Raw genomic sequence first — 19,862 nt, 5'->3', positions numbered from 1 at the left:
GCTGGGTCGGGTGGTGTTACAGTTGGAGATATACTCTGCAGGTGGCAGAGGAGGAGTGCTGGGGCAGGTGGTGTTACTGTCGTAGACACACTCTGCAGGTGGCAGAGGAGGAGCTGGGGCGGGTGGTGTTACTGTCGGAGACACACTCTGCAGGTGGCAGAGGAGGAGTGCTGGGGCAGGTGGTGGTTACTTTCGGAGACACACTCTGCAGGTGGCAGAGGAGGAGTGCTGGGGCGGGTGGTGTTACTGTCGGAGACACACTCTGCAGGTGGCAGAGGAGTGCTGGGGCGGGTGGTGTTACTGTCGGAGACACACTCTGCAGGTGGCAGAGGAGGAGTGCTGGGTGGTGGTGTACTGTCGTAGACACACTCTGCAGGTGGCAGAGGAGGAGTGCTGGGGCGGGTGGTGGTTACTGTCGGAGACACACTCTGCAGGTGGCAGAGGAGTGCTGGGGCGGGTGGTGTTACTGTCGGAGACACACTCTGCAGGTGGCAGAGGAGGAGTGCTGGGGCGGGTGGTGTTACTGTCGTAGACACACTCTGCAGGTGGCAGAGGAGGAGTGCTGGGCGGGTGGTGTTACTGTCGTAGACACACTCTGCAGGTGGCAGAGGAGGAGTGCTGGGGCGGGTGGTGTTACGGTCGTAGACACACTCTGCAGGTGGCAGAGGAGGAGTGCTGGGGCGGGTGGTGTTACTGTCGGGAGACACACTCTGCAGGTGGCAGAGGAGGAGTGCTGGGGCAGGTGGTGTTACTTTCGAGACACACTCTGCAGGTGGCAGAGGAGGAGTGCTGGGGCGGGTGGTGTTACTGTCGGAGACACACTCTGCAGGTGGCAGAGGAGTGCTGGGGCGGGTGGTGTTACTGTCGGGAGGACACACTCTGCAGGTGGCAGAGGAGGAGTGCTGGGGCGGGTGGTGTTACTGTCGTAGACACACTCTGCAGGTGGCAGAGGAGGAGTGCTGGGGCGGGTGGTGTTACTGTCGTAGACACACTCTGCAGGTGGCAGAGGAGGAGTGCTGGGGCGGGTGGTGTTACGGTCGTAGACACACTCTGCAGGTGGCAGAGGAGGAGTGCTGGGGCGGTGGTGTTTACTGTCGGAGACCACACTCTGCAGGTGGCAGAGGATGCTGGGGCGGTGTGTTACTGTCGGAGACACACTCTGCAGGTGGCAGAGGAGGAGTGCTGGGGCGGGTGGTGTTACTGTCGTAGACACACTCTGCAGGTGGCAGAGGAGGAGTGCTGGGGCGGGTGGTGTTACTGTCGGAGACACACTCTGCAGGTGGCAGAGGAGGAGTGCTGGGGCGGGTGGTGTTTACTGTCGTAGACACACTCTGCAGGTGGCAGAGGAGTCGCTGGGGCAGGTGTGTTACTGTCGGAGACACACTCTGCAGGTGGCAAGAGGAGGAGAGCTGGGGCGGGTGGTGTTACTGTCGGAGACACACTCTGCAGGTGGCAGAGGAGGAGTGCTGGGGCGGGTGATGTTACTGTCGGAGACACACTCTGCAGGTGGCAAAGGAGTGCTGGGGCGGGTGGTGTTACTGTCGGAGACACACTCTGCAGGTGGCAGAGGAGGAGCTGGGGCGGCTGGTGTTACTGTCGGAGACACACTCTGCAGGTGGATGAGGAGGAGTGCTGGGACGGGTGGTGTTACTGTCGGAGACACACTCTGCAGGTGGCAGAGGAGGAGCTGGGGCGGGGTGGTGTTTACTGTCGTAGATACACTCTGCAGGTGGCAGTGGAGGAGTGCTGGGGGCGGGTGGTGTTTCGGTCGTAGACACACTCTGCAGGTGGCAGAGGAGGAGTGCTGGGGCGGGGTGGTGTTACTGTCGGAGACACACTCTGCAGGTGGCAGAGGAGAGTGCTGGAGCGGGGTGGTGATATTGTCGGAGACACACTCTGCAGGTGGCAGAGGAGGAGTGCTGTGGCGGGTGGTGTTACTGTCGGAGACACACTCTGCAGGTGGCAGAGGAGGAGCTGGGGCGGCTGGTGTTACTGTCGGAGGACACACTCTGCAGGTGGATGAGGAGGAGTGCTGGGACGGGTGGTGTTACTGTCGGAGACACACTCTGCAGGTGGCAGAGGAGGAGCTGGGGCGGGGTGGTGTTACTGTCGTAGATACACTCTGCAGGTGCAGTGGAGGAGTGCTGGGCGGGTGGTGTTTCGGTCGTAGACACACTCTGCAGGTGGCAGAGAGGAGGAGTGCTGGGGCGGGGGTGGTGTTACTGTCGGAGACACACTCTGCAGGTGGCAGAGGAGGAGTGCTGGGGCGGGTGGTGTTACTGTCGTAGACACACTCTGCAGGTGGCAGAGGAGGAGTGCTGGGGCGGGTTGGTGTTACGGTCGTAGACACACTCTGCAGGTGGCAGAGGAGGAGTGCTGGGGCGGGTGGTGTTACTGTCGGAGACACACTCTGCAGGTGGCAGAGGAGTGCTGGGGCGGGTGGTGTTACTGTCGGAGACACACTCTGCAGGTGGCAGAGGAGGAGTGCTGGGCGGGTGGTGTTACTGTCGTAGACACACTCTGCAGGTGGCAGAGGAGGAGTGCTGGGGCGGGTGGTGTTACTGTCGGGAGACACACTCTGCAGGTGGCAGAGGAGGAGTGCTGGGGCGGGTGGTGTTACTGTCCGTAGACACACTCTGCAGGTGGCAGAGGAGTGCTGGGGCGGGTGGTGTTACTGTCGGAGACACACTCTGCAGGTGGCAGAGGAGGAGAGCTGGGGCGGGTGGTGTTACTGTCGGAGACACACTCTGCAGGTGGCAGAGGAGGAGTGCTGGGGCGGGTGATGTTACTGTCGGAGACACACTCTGCAGGTGGCAGAGGAGGAGTACTGGGGCGGGTGGTGTTACTTTCGTAGACACACTCTGCAGGTGGCAGAGGAGGAGTGCTGGGGCGGGCGGTGTTACTGTCGGAGACACACTCCTGCAGGTGGCAGGGGAGTGGGGAGTGCTGGGGCGGGTGGTGTTACTGTCGTAGACACACTCTGCAGTGGCAGAGGAGGAGCTGGTGCGCGTGGTGTAACTGTGGTAGACACACTCTGCAGGTGGCAGAGGAGGAGCTGGGTCGGGTGGTGTTACTGTTGGAGATATACTCTGCAGGTGGCAGAGGAGGAGTGCTGGGGCAGGTGGTGTTACTGTCGTAGGACACACTCTGCAGGTGGCAGAGGAGGAGCTGGGGCGGGTGGTGTTACTGTCGGAGACACACTCTGCAGGTGGCAGAGGAGGAGTGCTGGGGCAGGTGGTGTTACTTTCGGAGACACACTCTGCAGGTGGCAGAGGAGGAGTGCTGGGGCGGGTGGTGTTACTGTCGGAGACACACTCTGCAGGTGGCAGAGGAGTGCTGGGGCGGGTGGTGTTACTGTCGGAGACACACTCTGCAGGTGGCAGAGGAGGAGTGCTGGGGCGGGTGGTGTTACTGTCGTAGACACACTCTGCAGGTGGCAGAGGAGGAGTGCTGGGGCGGGTGGTGTTACTGTCGTAGACACACTCTGCAGGTGGCAGAGGAGGAGTGCTGGGGCGGGTGGTGTTACGGTCGTAGACACACTCTGCAGGTGGCAGAGGAGGAGTGCTGGGGCGGGGTGGTGTTACTGTCGGAGACACACTCTGCAGGTGGCAGAGGAGTGCTGGGGCGGGGTGGTGTTACTGTCGGAGACACACTCTGCAGGTGGCAGAGGAGGAGTGCTGGGGCGGGTGGTGTTACTGTCGTAGACACACTCTGCAGGTGGCAGAGGAGGAGTGCTGGGGCGGGTGGTGTTACTGTCGGAGACACACTCTGCAGGTGGCAGAGGAGGAGTGCTGGGGCGGGTGGTGTTACTGTCGTAGACACACTCTGCAGGTGGCAGAGGAGTGCTGGGGCGGGTGGTGTTACTGTCGGAGACACACTCTGCAGGTGGCAGAGGAGGAGAGCTGGGGCGGGTGGTGTTACTGTCGGAGACACACTCTGCAGGTGGCAGAGGAGGAGTGCTGGGGCGGGTGATGTTACTGTCGGAGACACACTCTGCAGGTGGCAAAGGAGTGCTGGGGCGGGTGGTGTTACTGTCGGAGACACACTCTGCAGGTGGCAGAGGAGGAGCTGGGGTGGGTGGTGTTACTGTCGTAGACACACTCTGCAGGTGGCAGAGGAGGAGTGCTGGGGCGGGTGGTGTTACTGTCGGAGACACACTCTGCTGGTCGATGAGGAGGAGTGCTGGGATGGGTGGTGTTACTGTCGGAGACACACTCTGCAGGTGGCAGAGGAGGAGCTGGGGCGGGTGGTGTTATGGTCGGAGACACACTCTGCAGGTGGCAGAGGAGGAGTGCTGGGGCGGGTGGTGTTACTGTCGGAGACACACTCTGCAGGTGGATGAGGAGGAGTGCTGGGACGGGTGGTGTTACTGTCGGAGACACACTCTGCAGGTGGCAGAGGAGGAGCTGGGGCGGGTGGTGTTACTGTCGTAGACACACTCTGCAGGTGGCAGAGGAGGAGTGCTGGGGCGGGTGGTGTTACTGTCGTAGACACACTCTGCAGGTGGCAGAGGAGGAGTGCTGTGGCGGGTGGTGTTACTGTCGGAGACACACTCTGCAGGTGGATGAGGAGGAGTGCTGGGGACGGGTGGTGTTACTGTCGGAGACACACTCTGCAGGTGGATGAGGAGGAGTGCTGGGGCGGGTGGTGTTACTGTCGTAGACACACTCTGCAGGTGGCAGAGGAGGAGCTGGGGCGGGTGGTGTTACTGTCGTAGACACACTCTGCAGGTGGCAGAGGAGTGCTGGGGCGGGTGGTGTTACTGTCGGAGACACACTCTGCAGCTGGCAGAGGAGGAGTGCTGGGGCGGGTGGTGTTACTGTCGGAGACACACTCTGCAGGTGGCAGAGGAGGAGCTGGGGCGGGTGGTGTTACTGTCTGAGACACACTCTGCAGGTGGCAGAGGAGGAGCTGGGGCGGGTGGTGTTACTGTCGTAGACACACTCTGCAGGTGGCAGAGGAGGAGCTGGGGCGGGTGGTGTTACTTTCGTAGACACACTCTGCAGGTGGCAGAGGAGTAGTGCTGGGGCGGGTGGTGTTACTGTCGGAGACACACTCTGCAGGTGGCAGAGGAGGAGTACTGGGGCGGGTGGTGTTACTTTCGTAGACACACTCTGCAGGTGGCAGAGGAGGAGTGCTGGGGCGGGCGGTGTTACTGTCGGAGACCACACTCTGCAGGTGGCAGAGGAGGAGTACTGGGGCGGGTGGTGTTACTTTCGTAGACACACTCTGCAGGTGGCAGAGGAGGAGTGCTGGGGCGGGCGGTGTTACTGTCGGAGGACACACTCTGCAGGTGGCAGAGGGGGAGTGCTGGGGCGGGTGGTGTTACTGTCGTAGACACACTCTGCAGGTGGCAGAGGAGGAGCTGGTGCGCGTGGTGTAACTGTGGTAGACACACTCTGCAGGTGGCAGAGGAGGAGCTGGGTCGGGTGGTGTTACTGTTGGAGATATACTCTGCAGGTGGCAGAGGAGGAGTGCTGGGGAGGTGGTGTTACTGTCGTAGACACACTCTGCAGGTGGCAGAGGAGGAGCTGGGGCGGGTGGTGTTACTGTCGGAGACACACTCTGCAGGTGGCAGAGGAGGAGTGCTGGGGCAGGTGGTGTTACTTTCGGAGACACACTCTGCAGGTGGCAGAGGAGGAGTGCTGGGGCGGGTGGTGTTACTGTCGGAGACACACTCTGCAGGTGGCAGAGGAGTGCTGGGGCGGGTGGTGTTACTGTCGGAGACACACTCTGCAGGTGGCAGAGGAGGAGTGCTGGGGCGGGTGGTGTTACTGTCGTAGACACACTCTGCAGGTGGCAGAGGAGGAGTGCTGGGGCGGGTGGTGTTACTGTCGTAGACACACTCTGCAGGTGGCAGAGGAGGAGTTGCTGGGGCGGGTGGTGTTACGGTCGTAGACACACTCTGCAGGTGGCAGAGGAGGAGTGCTGGGGCGGGTGGTGTTACTGTCGGAGACACACTCTGCAGGTGGCAGAGGAGTGCTGGGGCGGGTGGTGTGTTACTGTCGGAGACACACTCTGCAGGTGGCAGAGGAGGAGTGCTGGGGCGGGTGGTGTTACTGTCGTAGACACACTCTGCAGGTGGCAGAGGAGGAGTGCTGGGGCGGGTGGTGTTACTGTCGGAGACACACTCTGCAGGTGGCAGAGGAGGAGTGCTGGGGCGGGTGGTGTTACTGTCGTAGACACACTCTGCAGGTGGCAGAGGAGTGCTGGGGCGGGTGGTGTTACTGTCGGAGACACACTCTGCAGGTGGCAGAGGAGAGAGCTGGGGGCGGGTTGGTGTTACTGTCGGAGACACACTCTGCAGGTGGCAGAGGAGGAGTGCTGGGGCGGGTGATGTTACTGTCGGAGACACACTCTGCAGGTGGCAAAGGAGTGCTGGGGCGGGTGGTGTTACTGTCGGAGACACACTCTGCAGGTGGCAGAGGAGGAGCTGGGGCGGCTGGTGTTACTGTCGGAGACACACTCTGCAGGTGGATGAGGAGGAGTGCTGGGACGGGTGGTGTTACTGTCGGAGACACACTCTGCAGGTGGCAGAGGAGGAGCTGGGGCGGGTGGTGTTACTGTCGTAGATACACTCTGCAGGTGGCAGTGGAGGAGTGCTGGGGCGGGTGGTGTTTCGGTCGTAGACACACTCTGCAGGTGGCAGAGGAGGAGTGCTGGGGGCGGGTGGTGTTACTGTCGGAGACACACTCTGCAGGTGGCAGAGGAGGAGTGCTGGAGCGGGTGGTGATATTGTCCGGAGGACACACTCTGCAGGTGGCAGAGGAGGAGTGCTGTGGCGGGTGGTGTTACCTGTCGGAGACACACTCTGCAGGTGGCAGAGGAGGAGTGCTGGGGCGGGTGGTGTTACTGTCGGAGACACACTCTGCAGGTGGCAGAGGAGGAGTGCTGGGCGGGTGGTGTTACTGTCGTAGACACACTCTGCAGGTGGCAGAGGAGGAGTGCTGGGGCGGGTGGTGTTACGGTCGGAGACACACTCTGCAGGTGGCAGAGGAGGAGTGCTGGGGCGGGTGGTGTTACTGTCGAGACACACTCTGCAGGTGGCAGAGGAGGAGTGCTGGGGCGGGTGGTGTTACTGTCGGAGACACACTCTGCAGGTGGCAGAGGAGGAGTGCTTGGGGCGGGTGGTGTTACTGTCGTAGACACACTCTGCAGGTGGCAGAGGAGGAGTGCTGGGGCGGGTGGTGTTACTGTCGGAGACACACTCTGCAGGTGGCAGAGGAGGAGTGCTGGGGCGGGTGGTGTTACTGTCGTAGACACACTCTGCAGGTGGCAGAGGAGGAGTGCTGGGGCGGGTGGTGTTACTGTCGGAGACACACTCTGCAGGTGGCAGAGGAGGAGTGCTGGGGCGGGTGGTGTTACTGTCGGAGACACACTCTGCAGGTGGCAGAGGAGGAGTGCTGGGGCGGGTGGTGTTACTGTCGTAGACACACTCTGCAGGTGGCAGAGGATGAGTGCTGGGGCGGGTGGTGTTACTGTCGGAGACACACTCTGCAGGTGGCAGAGGAGGAGTGCTGGGGCGGGTGGTGTTACTGTCGGAGGACACACTCTGCAGGTGGCAGAGGAGGAGTGCTGGGGCGGGTGGTGTTACTGTCGTAGGACACACTCTGTAGGTGGCAGAGGAGGAGTGCTGGGGCGGGTGGTGTTACTGTCGGAGGACACACTCTGCAGGTGGCAGAGGAAGAGTTGGGGCGGGTGGGTGTTACGGTCGTAGACACACTCTGCAGGTGCAGAGGAGGAGTGCTGGAGCGGGTGGTGTTACTGTCGTAGACACACTCTGCAGGTGGCAGAGGAGGAGTGCTGGGGCGGGTGTGTTACTGTCGTAGATACACTCTGCAGGTGGCAGAGGAGGAGTGCTGGGGTGGGTGGAGTTACTGTCGTAGACACCACTCTGCAGGTGGCAGAGGAGGAGAGCTGGGGCGGGGTGGTGTTACTGTCGTAGACACACTCTGCAGGTGGCAGAGGAGGAGAGCTGGGACGGGTGGTGTTACTGTCGAAGACACACTCTGCAGGTGGCAGAGGAGGAGCTGGGGCGGGTGGTGTTACTGTCGAAGACACACACTGCAGGTGGCAGAGGAGGAGTGCTGGGGCGGGTGGTGTTACTGTCGGAGACCACACTCTGCAGGTGGCAGAGGAGGAGTGCTGGGGCGGGTGGTGTTACTGTCGGAGACACACTCTGCAGGTGGCAGAGGAGGAGTGCTGGGGCGGGTGGTGTTACTGTCATAGACACACTCTGCAGGTGGCAGAAGAGGAGTGCTGGGGCCCGTGGTGTTACTGTCGTAGACACACGCTGCAGGTGGCAGAGGAGGAGTGCTGGGGCGGGTGGTGTTACTGTCGGAGACACACTCTGCAGGTGGCAGAGGAGGAGTGCTGGGGCGGGTTGGTGTTACTGTCGGAGACACACTCTGCAGGTGGCAGTGGAGGATCTGGGGCGGGTGGTGTTACTGTCGTAGACACACTCTGCAGGTGGCAGAGGAGGAGCTGGGGCGGGTGGTGTTACTGTCGGAGACACACTCTGCAGATGGCAGAGGAGGATTGCTGGGGCGGGTGGTGTTACTGTCGGAGACACACTCTGCAGGTGGCAGAGGACGATTGCTGGGGCGGGTGGTGTTACTGTCGGACACACACTCTGCAGGTGGCAGAGGACGATTGCTGGGGCGGGTGGTGTTACTGTCGGAGACACACTCTGCAGGTGGCAGAGGACGACTGCTGGGGCGGGTGGTGTTACTGTCGGAGACACACTCTGCAGGTGGCAGAGGAGGAGTGCTGGGGCGGGTGGTGTTACTGTCGGAGACACACTCTGCAGGTGGCAGAGGAGGAGCTGGGGCGGGTGGTGTTACTGTCGTAGACACACTCTGCAGGTGGTTGAGGAGGAGCTGGGGCAGGTGGTGTTACTGTCGGAGACACACTCTGCAGGTGGCAGAGGAGGATTGCTGGGGCGGGTGGTGTTACTGTCGGAGACACACTGCAGGTGGCAGAGGAGGAGTGCTGGGGCTGGTGGTGTTACTGTCGGAGACACACTCTGAAGGTGGCAGAGGAGGAGTGCTGGTGCGGGTGGTGTTACTGTCAGAGACACACTCTGCAGGTGGCAGAGGAGGTGCTGGGGCGGGTGGTGTTACTGTCGGAGACACACTCTGCAGGTGGCAGAGGAGGAGTGCTGGGGCGGGTGGTGTTACTGTCGTAGACACACTCTGCAGATGGCAGAGGAGGAGTGCTGGGGCGGGTGGTGTTACGGTCGGAGACACACTCTGCAGGTGGCAGAGGAGGAGTGCTGGGGCGGGTGGTGTTACTGTCGTAGACACACTCTGCAGGTGGCAGAGGAGGAGTGCTGGGGCGGGTGGTGTTACTGTCGTAGACACACTCTGCAGGTGGCAGAGGAGGAGTGCTGGGGCGGGGTGGTGTTACGGTCGGAGACACACTCTGCAGGTGGCAGAGGAGGAGTGCTGGGGCGGGTGGTGTTACGGTCGGAGACACACTCTGCAGGTGGCAGAGGAGGAGTGCTGGGGCGGGTGGTGTTACTGTCGGAGACACACTCTGCAGGTGGCAGAGGAGGAGTGCTGGGGCGGGTGGTGTTACTGTCGGAGACACACTCTGCAGGTGGCAGAGGAGGAGTGCTGGGGCGGGTGGTGTTACTGTCGTAGACACACTCTGCAGGTGGCAGAGGAGGAGTGCTGGGGCGGGTGGTGTTACTGTCGGAGACACACTCTGCAGGTGGCAGAGGAAGAGTTGGGGCGGGTGGTGTTACTGTCGTAGACACACTCTGCAGGTGGCAGAGGAGGAGTGCTGGGGCGGGTGGTGTTACTGTCGTAGACACACTCTGCAGGTGGCAGAGGAGGAGTGCTGGGGCGGGTGGTGTTACTGTCGTAGACACACTCTGCAGGTGGCAGAGGAGGAGTGCTGGGGTGGGTGGTGTTACTGTCGTAGACACACTCTGCAGGTGGCAGAGGAGGAGAGCTGGGGCGGGTGGTGTTACTGTCGTAGACACACTCTGCAGGTGGCAGAGGAGGAGAGCTGGGACGGGTGGTGTTACTGTCGGAGACACACTCTGCAGGTGGCAGAGGAGGAGCTGGGGCGGGTGGTGTTACTGTCGGAGACACACTCTGCAGGTGGCAGAGGAGGAGCTGGGGCGGGTGGTGTTACTGTCGTAGACACACTCTGCAGGTGGCAGAGGAGGAGTGCTGGGGCGGGTGGTGTTACTGTCGTAGACACAATCTGCAGGTGGCAGAGGAGGAGTGCTGGGGCGGGTGGTGTTACTGTCGTAGACACACTCTGTAGGTGGCAAAGGAGTAGAGCTGGGGCGGGTGGTGTTACTGTCGTAGACACACTCTGCAGGTGGCAGAGGAGGAGAGCTGGGACGGGTGGTGTTACTTTCGGAGACACACTCTGCAGGTGGCAGAGGAGGAGCTGGGGCGGGTGGTGTTACTGTCGGAGACACACTCTGCAGGTGGCAGAGGAGGAGCTGGGGCGGGTGGTGTTACTGTCGTAGACACACTCTGCAGGTGGCAGAGGAGGAGTGCTGGGGCGGCTGGTGTTACTGTCGGAGACACCCTCTGCAGGTGGCAGAGGAGGAGCTGGGGTGGGTGGTGTTACTGTCGTAGACACACTCTGCAGGTGGCAGAGGAGGAGTGCTGGGGCGGGTGGTGTTACTGTCGGAGACACACTCTGCTGGTCGATGAGGAGGAGTGCTGGGATGGGTGGTGTTACTGTCGGAGACACACTCTGCAGGTGGCAGAGGAGGAGCTGGGGCGGGTGGTGTTATGGTCGGAGACACACTCTGCAGGTGGCAGAGGAGGAGTGCTGGGGCGGGTGGTGTTACTGTCGGAGACACACTCTGCAGGTGGATGAGGAGGAGTGCTGGGACGGGTGGTGTTACTGTCGGAGACACACTCTGCAGGTGGCAGAGGAGGAGCTGGGGCGGGTGGTGTTACTGTCGTAGACACACTCTGCAGGTGGCAGAGGAGGAGTGCTGGGGCGGGTGGTGTTACTGTCGTAGACACACTCTGCAGGTGGCAGAGGAGGAGTGCTGTGGCGGGTGGTGTTACTGTCGGAGACACACTCTGCAGGTGGATGAGGAGGAGTGCTGGGGACGGGTGGTGTTACTGTCGTAGACACACTCTGCAGGTGGCAGAGGAGGAGTGCTGGGGCGGGTGGTGTTACTGTCGTAGACACACTGCAGGTGGCAGAGGAGGAGCTGGGGCGGGTGGTGTTACTGTCGTAGACACACTCTGCAGGTGGCAGAGGAGTGCTGGGGCGGGTGGTGTTACTGTCGGAGACACACTCTGCAGCTGGCAGAGGAGGAGTGCTGGGGCGGGTGGTGTTACTGTCGGAGACACACTCTGCAGGTGGCAGAGGAGGAGCTGGGGCGGGTGGTGTTACTGTCTGAGACACACTCTGCAGGTGGCAGAGGAGGAGCTGGGGCGGGTGGTGTTACTGTCGTAGACACACTCTGCAGGTGGCAGAGGAGGAGCTGGGGCGGGTGGTGTTACTTTCGTAGACACACTCTGCAGGTGGCAGAGGAGTAGTGCTGGGGCGGGTGGTGTTACTGTCGGAGACACACTCTGCAGGTGGCAGAGGAGGAGTACTGGGGCGGGTGGTGTTACTTTCGTAGACACACTCTGCAGGTGGCAGAGGAGGAGTGCTGGGGCGGGCGGTGTTACTGTCGGAGACACACTCTGCAGGTGGCAGAGGAGGAGTACTGGGGCGGGTGGTGTTACTTTCGTAGACACACTCTGCAGGTGGCAGAGGAGGAGTGCTGGGGCGGGCGGTGTTACTGTCGGAGACACACTCTGCAGGTGGCAGAGGGGGAGTGCTGGGGCGGGTGGTGTTACTGTCGTAGACACACTCTGCAGGTGGCAGAGGAGGAGCTGGTGCGCGTGGTGTAACTGTGGTAGACACACTCTGCAGGTGGCAGAGGAGGAGCTGGGTCGGGTGGTGTTACTGTTGGAGATATACTCTGCAGGTGGCAGAGGAGGAGTGCTGGGGCAGGTGGTGTTACTGTCGTAGACACACTCTGCAGGTGGCAGAGGAGGAGCTGGGGCGGGTGGTGTTACTGTCGGAGACACACTCTGCAGGTGGCAGAGGAGGAGTGCTGGGGCAGGTGGTGTTACTTTCGGAGACACACTCTGCAGGTGGCAGAGGAGGAGTGCTGGGGCGGGTGGTGTTACTGTCGGAGACACACTCTGCAGGTGGCAGAGGAGTGCTGGGGCGGGTGGTGTTACTGTCGGAGACACACTCTGCAGGTGGCAGAGGAGGAGTGCTGGGGCGGGTGGTGTTACTGTCGTAGACACACTCTGCAGGTGGCAGAGGAGGAGTGCTGGGGCGGGTGGTGTTACTGTCGGAGACACACTCTGCAGGTGGCAGAGGAGGAGTGCTGGGGCGGGTGGTGTTACTGTCGTAGACACACTCTGCAGGTGGCAGAGGAGTGCTGGGGCGGGTGGTGTTACTGTCGGAGTCACACTCTGCAGGTGGCAGAGGAGTGCTGGGGCGGGTGGTGTTACTGTCGGAGACACACTCTGCAGGTGGCAGAGGAGGAGTGCTGGGGCGGGTGGTGTTACTGTCGGAGACACACTCTGCAGGTGGCAGAGGAGGAGTGCTGGGGCGGGTGATGTTACTGTCGGAGACACACTCTGCAGGTGGCAAAGGAGTGCTGGGGCGGGTGGTGTTACTGTCGGAGACACACTCTGCAGGTGGCAGAGGAGGAGCTGTGGCGGCTGGTGTTACTGTCGGAGACACACTCTGCAGGTGGATGAGGAGGAGTGCTGGGACGGGTGGTGTTACTGTCGGAGACACACTCTGCAGGTGGCAGAGGAGGAGCTGGGGCGGGTGGTGTTACTGTCGTAGATACACTCTGCAGGTGGCAGTGGAGGAGTGCTGGGGCGGGTAGTGTTTCGGTCGTAGACACACTCTGCAGGTGGCAGAGGAGGAGTGCTGGGGCGGGTGGTGTTACTGTCGGAGACACACTCTGCAGGTGGCAGAGGAGGAGTGCTGGAGCGGGTGGTGATATTGTCGGAGACACACTCTGCAGGTGGCAGAGGAGGAGTGCTGTGGCGGGTGGTGTTACTGTCGGAGACACACTCTGCAGGTGGCAGAGGAGGAGTGCTGGGGCGGGTGGTGTTACTGTCGGAGACACACTCTGCAGGTGGCAGAGGAGGAGTGCTGGGGCGGGTGGTGTTACTGTCGTAGACACACTCTGCAGGTGGCAGAGGAGGAGTGCTGGGGCGGTTGGTGTTACGGTCGGAGACACACTCTGCAGGTGGCAGAGGAGGAGTGCTGGGGCGGGTGGTGTTACTGTCGGAGACACACTCTGCAGGTGGCAGAGGAGGAGTGCTGGGGCGGGTGGTGTTACTGTCGGAGACACACTCTGCAGGTGGCAGAGGAGGAGTGCTGGGGCGGGTGGTGTTACTGTCGTAGACACACTCTGCAGGTGGCAGAGGAGGAGTGCTGGGGCGGGTGGTGTTACTGTCGGAGACACACTCTGCAGGTGGCAGAGGAGGAGTGCTGGGGCGGGTGGTGTTACTGTCGTAGACACACTCTGCAGGTGGCAGAGGAGGAGTGCTGGGGCGGGTGGTGTTACTGTCGGAGACACACTCTGCAGGTGGCAGAGGAGGAGTGCTGGGGCGGGTGGTGTTACTGTCGGAGACACACTCTGCAGGTGGCAGAGGAGGAGTGCTGGGGCGGGTGGTGTTACTGTCGTAGACACACTCTGCAGGTGGCAGAGGATGAGTGCTGGGGCGGGTGGTGTTACTGTCGGAGACACACTCTGCAGGTGGCAGAGGAGGAGTGCTGGGGCGGGTGGTGTTACTGTCGGAGACACACTCTGCAGGTGGCAGAGGAGGAGTGCTGGGGCGGGTGGTGTTACTGTCGTAGACACACTCTGCAGGTGGCAGAGGAGGAGTGCTGGGGCGGGTGGTGTTACTGTCGGAGACACACTCTGCAGGTGGCAGAGGAAGAGTTGGGGCGGGTGGTGTTACGGTCGTAGACACACTCTGCAGGTGGCAGAGGAGGAGTGCTGGAGCGGGTGGTGTTACTGTCGTAGACACACTCTGCAGGTGGCAGAGGAGGAGTGCTGGGGCGGGTGGTGTTACTGTCGTAGATACACTCTGCAGGTGGCAGAGGAGGAGTGCTGGGGTGGGTGGTGTTACTGTCGTAGACACACTCTGCAGGTGGCAGAGGAGGAGAGCTGGGGCGGGTGGTGTTACTGTCGTAGCCACACTCTGCAGGTGGCAGAGGAGGAGAGCTGGGACGGGTGGTGTTACTGTCGAAGACACACTCTGCAGGTGGCAGAGGAGGAGCTGGGGCGGGTGGTGTTACTGTCGAAGACACACACTGCAGGTGGCAGAGGAGGAGTGCTGGGGCGGGTGGTGTTACTGTCGGAGACACACTCTGCAGGTGGCAGAGGAGGAGTGCTGGGGCGGGTGGTGTTACTGTCGGAGACACACTCTGCAGGTGGCAGAGGAGGAGTGCTGGGGCGGGTGGTGTTACTGTCATAGACACACTCTGCAGGTGGCAGAAGAGGAGTGCTGGGGCCCGTGGTGTTACTGTCGTAGACACACTCTGCAGGTGGCAGAGGAGGAGTGCTGGGGCGGGTGGTGTTACTGTCGGAGACACACTCTGCAGGTGGCAGAGGAGGAGTGCTGGGGCGGGTGGTGTTACTGTCGGAGACACACTCTGCAGGTGGCAGAGGAGGATCTGGGGCGGGTGGTGTTACTGTCGTAGACACACTCTGCAGGTGGCAGAGGAGGAGCTGGGGCGGGTGGTGTTACTGTCGGAGACACACTCTGCAGATGGCAGAGGAGGATTGCTGGGGCGGGTGGTGTTACTGTCGGAGACACACTCTGCAGGTGGCAGAGGACGATTGCTGGGGCGGGTGGTGTTACTGTCGGACACACTCTGCAGGTGGCAGAGGACGATTGCTGGGGCGGGTGGTGTTACTGTCGGAGACACACTCTGCAGGTGGCAGAGGACGACTGCTGGGGCGGGTGGTGTTACTGTCGGAGACACACTCTGCAGGTGGCAGAGGAGGAGTGCTGGGGCGGGTGGTGTTACTGTCGGAGACACACTCTGCAGGTGGCAGAGGAGGAGCTGGGGCGGGTGGTGTTACTGTCGTAGACACACTCTGCAGGTGGTTGAGGAGGAGCTGGGGCAGGTGGTGTTACTGTCGGAGACACACTCTGCAGGTGGCAGAGGAGGATTGCTGGGGCGGGTGGTGTTACTGTCGGAGACACACTGCAGGTGGCAGAGGAGGAGTGCTGGGGCTGGTGGTGTTACTGTCGGAGACACACTCTGAAGGTGGCAGAGGAGGAGTGCTGGGGCGGGTGGTGTTACTGTCAGAGACACACTCTGCAGGTGGCAGAGGAGGTGCTGGGGCGGGTGGTGTTACTGTCGGAGACACACTCTGCAGGTGGCAGAGGAGGAGTGCTGGGGCGGGTGGTGTTACTGTCGTAGACACACTCTGCAGGTGGCAGAGGAGGAGTGCTGGGGCGGGTGGTATTACTGTCGGAGACACACTCTGCAGGTGGCAGAGGAGGAGTGCTGGGGCTGGTGGTGTTACTGTCGGAGACACACTCTGCAGGTGGCAGAGGAGGAGTGCTGGGGCGGGTGGTGTTACTGTCGGAGACACACTCTGCAGGTGGCAGAGGAGGAGTGCTGGGGCTGGTGGTGTTACTGTCGGAGACACACTCTGAAGGTGGCAGAGGAGGAGTGCTGGGGCGGGTGGTGTTACTGTCAGAGACACACTCTGCAGGTGGCAGAGGAGGTGCTGGGGCGGGTGGTGTTACTGTCGTAGACACACTCTGCAGGTGGCAGAGGAGGAGAGCTGGGGCGGGTGGTGTTACTGTCGTAGACACACTCTGCAGGTGGCAGAGGAGGAGTGCTGGGGCGGGTGGTGTTACTGTCGTAGACACACTCTGCAGGTGGCAGAGGAGGAGTGCTGGGGCGGGTGGTGATACTGTCGGAGACACACTCTGCAGGTGGCAGATGAGGAGTGCTGGGGCGGGTGGTGTTACTGTCGGAGACACACTCTGCAGGTGGCAGAGGAGGAGTGCTGGGGCGGGTGGTGTTACTGTTGGAGACACACTCTGCAGGTGGCAGAGGAGGAGTACTGGGGCGGGTGGTGTTACTGTCGTAGACACACTCTGCAGGTGGCAGAGGAGGAGTGCTGGGGCGGGTGGTGTTACTGTCGTAGACACACTCTGCAGGTGGCAGAGGAGGAGTGCTGGGGCGGGTGGTGTTACTGTCGTAGACACACTGCAGGTGGCAGAGGAGGAGTGCTGGGGTGGGTGGTGTTACTGTCGTAGACACACTCTGCTGGTGGCAGAGGAGGAGTGCTGGGGCGGGTGGTGTTACTGTCGTAGACACACTCTGCAGGTGGCAGAGGAGGAGTGCTGGGGCGGGTGGTGTTACGGTCGGAGACACACTCTACAGGTGGCAGAGGAGTGCTGGGGCGGGTGGTGTTACGGTCGGAGACACACTCTGCAGGTGGCAGAGGAGGAGTGCTGGGGCGGGTGGTGTTACGGTCGGAGACACACTCTGCAGGTGGCAGAGTAATGCTGGGGCGGGTGGTGTTACTGTCGGAGACACACTCTGCAGGTGGCAGAGGAGGAGTGCTGGGGTGGGTGATGTTACGGTCATAGACACACTCTGCAGGTGGCAGAGGAGGAGTGCTGGGACGGGTGGTGTTACTGTCGGAGACACACTCTGCAGGTGGCAGAGGAGTGCTGGGGCGGGTGGTGTTACTGTTGGAGACACACTCTGCAGGTGGCAGAGGAGGAGTGCTGGGGCGGGTGGTGTTACTGTCGGAGACACACTCTGCAGGTGGCAGAGGAGGAGTGCTGGGGCGGGTGGTGTTACTGTTGGAGACACACTCTGCAGGTGGCAGAGGAGGAGTGCTGGGGCTGGTGATGTTACGGTCGGAGACACACTCTGCAGGTGGCAGAGGAGTGCTGGTGCGGGTGGTGTTACTGTCGGAGACACACTCTGCAGGTGGCAGAGGAGTGCTGGGGCGGGTGTTGTTACTGTCATAGACACACTCTGCAGGTGGCAGAGGAGGAATGCTGGGGTGGGTGGTGTTACTGTCGGAGACACACTCTGCAGGTGGCAGAGGAGGAGTGCTGGGGCGGGTGGTGTTACGGTCGGAGACACACTCTGCAGGTGGCAGTGGAGGAGTGCTGGGGCGGGTGGTGTTACTGTCGGAGACACACTCTGCAGGTGGCAGAGGAGGAGTGCTGGGGCGGGTGGTGTTACTGTCGTAGACATACTCTGCAGGTGGCAGAGGAGGAGTGCTGGGGCGGGTGGTGTTACGGTCGGAGACACACTCTGCAGGTGGCAGAGGAGGAGTGCTGGGGCGGGTGGTGTTACTGTCGTAGACACACTCTGCAGGTGGCAGAGGAGGAGCTGGGGCGGGTGGTGTTACTGTCGGAGACACACTCTGCAGGTGGCAGAGGAGGAGTGCTGGGGCCGGTGGTGTTACGGTCGGAGACACACTCAACCCTGAGACGCCAGCCGAGGTCAGTTACTCCAAACCATTAGTTGATTGATCTTTACAGACTGTCTCTTTGGTGCTTCCCACTGCCTCCCTCCCCTTTCCTCTTTTCCCAACCACGATTCCCGTCTCCCTGCCCCCTTCCGACTCCCAGTCCACGACAGAGACCCAGATCAGAATCAGGTTTATCTTCACTCACGTATGTCATGGTCTTTTATCTGTGTGGCAGCAGCACAGTGCAAAATGTAAAATTACTACAGTACTGTGCAGACGCTTTCTGGGTCATATCCTTCTGCATTCCATCACACGCATTTACAGAGACAAATCTAGTGCTCTTCATATCTTGCGTCACAACCAAGGGTCGTTTCGAGAAACGAGGTTTCTTATTGTCTGTGGACTGTTGCTTTCTTGGTGTTGCCTCCTGGCTGTGCTTCATCCTTGGATTGTTTCACCTTTATGTCTAGTTCTTCGTCTTTGCGCTAGCTCTGGGTTTTCACTGCTTTGCAGCTGTCTCGTTTGGGATCATGGGAATTGTTAAACTCTTTGTATTTATCACTCTTATTCAATTCGGGATAATTTAATCAGCACAGTAATGTCAATGCCCCAGAACCCCTACGTGCTCCAGGGTGTATTTCGGGGGGGGCATGCCAACCCCTCTTTGTTGGGTCATTGTGAATCCTTGTCAGGTGTAACTCAGACTGAGTTTGTCTGTGTATCGTCAGTGATTTCTGTTCATCAAGTTTCTGTGCAGTTTGCCTGAGCTCTGTTAGTTTTTCTTGTTAATTTCTGTAATACGTAATTAGTTTTATTTTATTTGCTGAAGTCTCTGTATTTCCTGCACTCGAGTTGGCTTGTGGCCCTCACATGTTGGAAGTGTTGTCTAACTCATTGAGTTCCTGCAGCCTTTTAGACCATAAGATCTTGGGGCAGAATTAGGCCCCATTGGTCCATCAAATCTGCTCTGTCATTCCATCATGACTGATTCATTATTATTATTTATTTATTATTAATATATTTATTATTCCTCTCGACCCCACTCTCCTGCCTTCTCCCCACACCCTTACAAATCAAGAACATATCAACCTCCACTTTAAATGTACCCAGTGACGGCCTCCACAGCCACCTGTGCCAATGAATTCCGTAGATTTGCCACCCTCTAGCTAAAGAAATTCTTCCTCATGTCTGTTCTAAAAGAACGTCCTTGTAATTTGAAGCTGTGCTTTTGGTCCTAGATTCCCTCACTATAGGATGCATGCTCTCCACATCCACCCTATCGAGGCCTTTCGATATTTGATAGGTTTCAATGAGAGCTTTCCCTCATTCTTGTAAACTACAGCAAGTAAAAGCCCAGTGCTCCTCATACGTTAAACTTTTCAATCTTGGAATCATTCTGCTGAAGCTCACATCTCAGTACATCTCTTCTGAGATAAGGGGCCTCAAACTGCTCACAATACTCCAACAGTGGTCTGATCAAAGCCTTAATGAAGCCTTAGCGTTACATCCTTGCCTTTAAATTCTAGTTCTCTCGAAATGAATCCTAACGTTGCATTTGCCTTCCTCACCACTAACACAAGCTGCCAGTTAACCTTTGGTGAATCCTGCACAAGGATTCCCAAGTCCTTTCTGCACCTATGATTTTTGAAATTTCTCCCCGTTAAGAAAATATTCGACGCCTTTATTGCTTCTACCGAAGTGCATGACCGTACACCTCCCTACACCATATTCCATCTGCCATTCTGTTTGTTGCCCCAACACGTTAAGCCTTTCCTTCCTCGGATCTTTGCAGTCAGTCTCCTCTCGACCCTCTCCAGGGCCAGCACATCTTTCCTTAGAAATTCAGGCCTAAAGATTGCTCACACTATTCCAAAGGCAGTCTGACCAGTGCCTCAGAATCAGGTTTATTAATCAGGCTGACATACATCGCGAAGTTCGTTGCTTTGCGGCCGGAGGGCAGTGTGAGGCATTGCCGTTACAGGGAGTTACAATATAAATATGAATAACCAGGTAGTGCTCATGGGTTCAGAAATCTGATGGTGGAGGGAAGAAGCTGCTCTTCAGACACTGAGTGCGGGTCTTCAGGCTCCTGTACCTCCCTCCTGATGGCACTAATACAAAGAGGGAACGTTCTGGTCTTTAATGATGGATGCCACCTTCCTGAGGCACCACCTCTTGAACAACTCCTCAGTGGTGGAGAGGGTCATGCCCAAGATGGAGCTGTTTCAGTCCACCATCCTCTACCGTATCTTCCCATCCTGGGCATTGGAGGCTGTATACCAGGCGACGATGAACCAGTCAGAATGCTTCCCACCAAGCAGCTAAGGAAACGTCCAAGAATCTCCAACAACATCCCAGATCTCCACAAACTCCTAATGGAGCAGAG

The 19,862-nt window shown here is 59.8% G+C and overlaps 1 pseudogene; it reads right to left on the bottom strand.

Annotated features, from left to right (window-relative positions):
* The window catches only part of LOC140730143 (cytoplasmic tRNA 2-thiolation protein 1 pseudogene), a 131,064-nt pseudogene extending 111,618 nt beyond the window's left edge, over nucleotides 1-19,446 (bottom strand).
* Nucleotides 19,447-19,862: the final 416 nt, after the last annotated feature.

Source organism: Hemitrygon akajei, chromosome 7 (genome assembly GCF_048418815.1).
Source record: "Hemitrygon akajei chromosome 7, sHemAka1.3, whole genome shotgun sequence".
Lineage (NCBI taxonomy): Eukaryota > Metazoa > Chordata > Chondrichthyes > Myliobatiformes > Dasyatidae > Hemitrygon > Hemitrygon akajei.
The sequence above is the reverse complement of the archived record's forward strand: the minus strand, read 5'-3'. Positions and strand labels throughout refer to the sequence as shown.